Here is a 6,000-nt window from a genome sequence, read left to right on the forward strand (position 1 = left end):
GGCTCCATCCGCCTACGCCTGCCCCAGTCCCCTCCCTGCCCCGCTGCTGTCGTGGTCAGCATCGCCAATGGGCCTTGTGCACCAGCGCCCTCCCTCAGGCCTCCCCAGCTGAGAGCAAGCTGCTCCTGGCATGAACCACTTTGTGTTTCTTTTGCCCCAAACTCCCAGCAGGTATCCCACAGCTGATTGACTGACAGGAATAGGTTTCGACTTAGGCAGCTGAGCAGAGTAAACATCAGGTTACTAAGCAATTTCCTAAATATCAGCCGTGCTATTTTAGAGCTATTCAGGATGTGCGGTCCCAGCCCCAGGTGGCTGCCAGTGACACAAAGGACCTGGGCCTCCTTGTCAGGGAAAAGGCAGCTTCTCAGGGGCACCTGAGGGCAAGGCTGGGCGCACTGGGCAGAACCCGGTGAAGGAGCTGAAACGCGTGAGACAGCGGCTGCGGACAGAACACTTCTGGGGTCTTCTGGAGAAACACCCTCTGCAGAAAGGCAGCTTGGATTCCGGCTCTCAGGCCTCGGTGGCGCAGGGCCTGCTGCCCATCCGTCTCCAGGGGGCAGTGAAGGTCAACTTCAAAGATGCCTCTACCTCCCACGGCCACCACCTGCCGCCCTCCCCTTCCCCCTCACGCTCCCTGTTCTCCCCGCTCCCCACTCCCACCCCTCCTCACCCCCCTTCCCCCCACCGCCACCACCTCTCACCAGCCCCATTCCTCCTTCTGCTAAAGCCGCATCAGTCTGTGTCCTTGATGCCCTGATGTGCCTCCATCATAATGCCCAAGCTCCTCTGTGCCAGGCGCCCGACCAGACCCTGCCCTCCTGGGGCTTTTGCCTCATCATCTCACACCCGTGTGCGGGGCCTGGCACTAGACCTGGGATCCCCGATGAGCAGGAAGGGGCTCACGGTCAGAGGGAGGGGGCTTTGCCCCCCTCCAGACACCTGCGTTCGGCCGAAGCACTGGGCGAGCGGCAGGAAGCCTCTCTGCTGGCCCCTGACGTTGGGGGTTGGGGGGATGTTGCACAGGCTGGAGCTGGTCTCCCTGGAACACGACTCCGAGCACGGTGTCTGAGAAGGGACCGAACACCATGGCCTCAGCTCAGCACCCTAGACTTTCGGGTAAGATCTTACCAAGCCCCAAAATGACCTCATTCTGTTGTTACTCAGAGAACAAAAGACGCGTCTGTCCGCAAATACTTTCCCACCATTTAAGCTGCTGGTTGCAGTTCTCGTGATTAGGGCTGCTTTTTCAACAAGCGCACCTGCTGCTGAGACGTGGCCCCATGACTGTGACCGTGGGAAGGCAGGGGTGGGAGCACCGGGGAGGCGGGGCCCAGGCAGCTCACCTGGGTCTGTAGGTGGGGCCGTGAAGACCCTTCCCGAGTTCCCCGGTTCTGATGCACCAGGAGGCCTGGGACGTCCCGCTGGGGTCCCAGGGACCACCAAGGAGCGGTCAATCCCTCAGGTCAGGCCTCGGGGTCCACCCTCTCCTGCGGGTCCGCTCGCCATCAGCCTCTCCCGTCAGTTCCCAGGAGATCTGGCCCATCCCCCTCACACCCAAACCCAGTGGAAGGAAGGTTTGGTTGGGAGATGGACGAAAAGCTTGTGTTGCCCCGACAGAGGCAGCTGACTGGTCCACGCTCTCCAAACACCTCTCCCTTCGGAAACTGCCCACCCCCTTCTTCATCGCCCCCACCTTCCTTCCTCACAACACCCCTGCCCCCCAATCCGGCAGTCCGCATGTCTCACCCCGTCCAGCAAAAGCCGGGGGGACAGCACTGTCCGGGAGCTGCAGCCTGAGACCCCGGGCCACACCTGTGCTGGGACAAGTGGGGAGTAACCAGCTGCCAAGAGGGAGGGGGTCACCCTGGGAAGCACGGGTGTCCCGGGGAGAAAGGGGGGGCCATCAAGGGATGTGGGTTTGGGTGGATGACCTGGGGGAGGGTGCAGGGGCCGTCACTGGTCTAGATTGGAGACCAGAGGCTGTCAGAAGGTGGGGGCACTTCTTTGACGGGCATCACAGTACAGCTTTATAAGAAGGGGAGAATAAAGATAAAAAGCTGCATTCGGCAAAGTAGCAGTTACTCATTTCAGCAAATAAAGCGGCTTTGTGGGTGTCACAGTGACCTTTTTTGGTCTGTGCTTAGATGAAATTATGACTTATTTTATCGTGGCGTCGGGCCTGGTGTCCAACAGAACAGTACTGCCAGGCCAGGCTCCGAGGCAGGACTGCTCTTTAAAGCATTTTTCAGCGCTCAGCACAAGCAGCACCTGCGGGTTTCTTGCCAATCCCTTTGCCTGTTGTTTTTCAAGCACAGATCTGGGTGTGGGGCCGACAAAGGGGCCTTGTGATGGAGTATCGGGTGTTCACATCTGATACCCAGCCATGATTCCGTCCACGCCCAGCTCCCAAGGCTTCCTAAGAACGGGGGCCTCCAGGGGTGTGGGGAATTCTGGGATGAACACTAGCTGATGCCAGAGATGCCAGGGTGTTCACTGCCCTTGCTGTGAGCAGGGCATGGGGTGATCTGTCTGCCCGCTTGAGCTGCTGTAACGGAGACCGAGGAGGGTGGCATAGATGACGGTTTATGCCCTCGCAGCCTGGAGGCTGGACATCCAAGACCAGGCATCGCCAGGGTGCTTCCTCTGAGGCCTGGCTCCCTGGCTGCAGGTACCACCTTCTCCATGTCCCTACCCGTCCCTCTGCGTCTGTGTCCTAGTCTCCTTTTATAAGGCCACTCATCACACTGGATCAGGGCCCAGCCTAACGACCTCCTGTAACCTTACTTGCCTCCTCGGGTCAGGGCTTCCACACATGAGCCTCCGGGGGACACAACCCAGCCCATGACAGGTCAGTAGTGGAGGGAAAGGCTGCTTTGAGGTCCCAGGGGCCAGGGCGGATGCCAGGCGGCCCTGGGACGGTGGAGCAAGGCGGGGAGGGTGGTCATTGCAGGGCCCCCGGGGGAGGCCACGAGCCAGGCCCCCATGGGGAGCGACCGTGCTCCCTTCCCAGCACCCAGGGCGGGGGATGGTGGGAGGAGGAGGGGGTGGGGGAGGGGTGGAGGCAGAAAAGCTCCCAGCCTCAAGCAGGGGAGCGGCTGGGCCAGCGGAGGGGCAGGGAGGGGCTGCTGGTCACTCGGACCTCCTGGGCCGCACTGCGGCAGAGCTGAGGTCTTCCCTGTGCACAGAATGGGTTCTGGGGGCTCGTGCCGGGTCGACCCTGGGCCGGGGCTTGCAGCCGCACTGAAAGGCCCTCTCTGTTCCCTTGGACCCCCTGGGGCCCGGGCTTACTGGTCTGTGTCTGTCTGTGCCCTCCCCACCCCCCACCGCAGCCCTCAGCACCTTGCCCAGGCCTCTGACTGGGGTGCGGGTCCCAGCTGGGTCGCCTTCAGGACTTGGTTTCCTCATCTGGAAAGTGGGACAAAGCCACCCTCAGGCGCTGCCCTGAGGAACGCACGAGGCTCAGCCTCCTCTCCCTCCCCTCAGCGTGGCCTAGTGGGAGACGGGACACCCCCTGAGAAAGAGAAGCAAGGTGCAAGAGCAAGTTCACGGTCAGCCCGGTGGCAGGAACCTGCGTGACTCACGTGCTTGTTACATTGGAAAGTTTAATAAAAGGGCAGGAACCTTCAGGGCTTCCTGGAAGCTGCAGGAGGGGCTCTGTCTTCTTACGAAAAGGAAACCTGAGAGTCAACTCACCAGCCCTCCCATTTTATGGGAGAGGAGACTGAGGCCCGGCAGATGCTGGTGAGGCTGCGAGAGGACCAGGACCCCCCCCGGACATTCAACGGGACCCTCGGGCCAGACCGTGTCACAGGACAAACTTCGGTGATGGTGTAAATGAAAAGTTTATCTCAGCGCCTACCTGGCCCGGGCCAGGTGCTGTTGTAAGTGCTTTTTCCCTGTTAACTCATCTTCAGTACCGTTACCTCAGTTCTGATGACCCTGTGAAGCAGGTGCCGCCACGCTGCCCATTCTAGGGATGGGGAACCCGAGGTGCCGCTGAGTAACCGTTCAGGCTCCCACAGGGAGGGAGGAGCCGTCCCCCCTTGGAGGCTGGGTTCCTGAGCACGCTGTGTACGGCCTCAAAACCACTGGTTCTCAAAGAGTGGTCCTTGGACGAGCAGCATCGTATCACGTGGGAGCTTGGTCCAGCTTGGTCCCGACCTTCTGCGGGGGTGCCTGCAAGCCTCCAGCTGATTCTGGTGCTCGAGCTTGAGAACCAAGGCCTTGTTTCCCTTCTCCCCCCCCCCGGGGGGGGCTGCTTTGCTGGGGCCGGGGGCGGGCGGAGGCAAGGGACTGGAGAGCTGGGCTTTTCCTCCAGGGCCCCTGATTTTGACTTTAAACCAGCGTGAGAAGCGGGCTGGGCTGGGAAGGTGCCACCCTGGGATTGGATCCATCTCTTTCTGCAGAAGTAAACTTGGGGCTTGTTTATTTATATCTTTCCTTCTTCCCTTTGCTTAAGTACCTACCACAGAGTGGACCATTGATAAGCAATATGCTTTTATGGTGCCCCTGAATTACTTGTGTTCCATGCACAGCTAGCCTGAAAGCAGCCCTTCTCTGCTCGGAAAGCTTCCTGGAACAGAGGCTGTGACTTAGGGAGCAAAGAAAGGGCTCTGAGTGAAGGTCTTGGAACCTGGCCTGCTAGCGCCCAGCGCTGCGTCTCTTTTCCCTTTTTCTTCTGCTTTTCTTTCCATTTCCTTCCTTCCTTTGTCTTTCTTTCTTTCGAGAGCAGCATTCCTATTCCATTATTGATATTTTAAAAATGACTGAAATAGGATACTTGGCACAAATTTGGGGTACCATCCACAAGAGCAGGGGTGAAACCTTGAATCAGGAAACAGAAGCAAACAGGAGTGAAGGAAGCAGGACAAGTACCAGCTGGCCCATCCAGGATTTGACCCTTCCTTCTCAGGCCAGGGAAGGATGCTCTGACAGTCACAGGGACAGCAGCGCTGCCAAGGACAATGACCACGGCGGATCAGAGAACTCTGGTGTCTGCTGGGAAAACAGACACCTAAACCCATCTGGGGGCTGGTGGGGGAGTTCAGAGACTCACAACCCAGCTGTTGACGTCGTTTCTGGCTCCTGAGAGATGTCCCAGCAGGAAGCGTTAAGGACATTTGCTGGGAGGCGTCTTGACATAAAGGGGGACCCGTGGAACCGCCAGGGCAGGAATCAGAGGTGGGGGGCCTGTGAGCACGCGACGTGGGGTGAGCAGAAAAGGACACGTCCTTCTGTTTATCGCTCTCCTTAACATCTGCACAGGATTTCAAGGGCCGTTGAGATGTTAGCTCCAGCCTCCTGACAATGAGAATGATGCTTGTTTAGTAATTGATCAAATTCCACCACCTACTTGGTATTAATTCCTGGGAAGAGGGGTGCAATGGACGGGAAATCTTCATTTTCCTACCTTGAACGCTGCCACACATCTAACCAGCCGAAATAGGGAGTCTTTCCAAGTAGGGGTGTCCCCAGACCTACTTCAATAAATAGGTTAAGAAAAAAAAGAAATTGCTGTTTGCAGTCAAATCAGATCTGGTTTTTGGGGAGGACGGACTCTCTCGAAGGAAGTCTTGGAGCATAAACAACAAAGATGGTGCCTCCCCTGAAAAGCCTCCGGTGATTAGCTGCGCGCGTCTTGATTTCGGATTTGTTTCTTCTCCTCTTCCTGTTATTCTTTCATAGACCAATGAATGATGCTATTCCGTCTTCAGGTGACGGAATCTTCAGTGGGATGGAGATGTGGGCATGATGCCTCCTGGCGCCTCCTCTCTGGGGCAGGTGAGAGCGTCAGCCCTCGTGTGCGGACACCTGTGCTGTGCTGGGTGGAAGCCGAGCTGTTGCACAAAAGCCCACGTGTGTGTGGAAGGGGACACGGATGCCACAGAGCCCAAGGGTGGGCTGTTACCAAGATCGCACCATTGCACCAAGTCCTCCCGCCTCTGAGCCACCCTGTGACCCTGGAGCCGAGCTAGTCCTGCAGGGCATGGTGCCCAG

The sequence above is a fragment of the Sus scrofa genome, chromosome 7 (genome assembly GCF_000003025.6).
Source record: "Sus scrofa isolate TJ Tabasco breed Duroc chromosome 7, Sscrofa11.1, whole genome shotgun sequence".
Lineage (NCBI taxonomy): Eukaryota > Metazoa > Chordata > Mammalia > Artiodactyla > Suidae > Sus > Sus scrofa.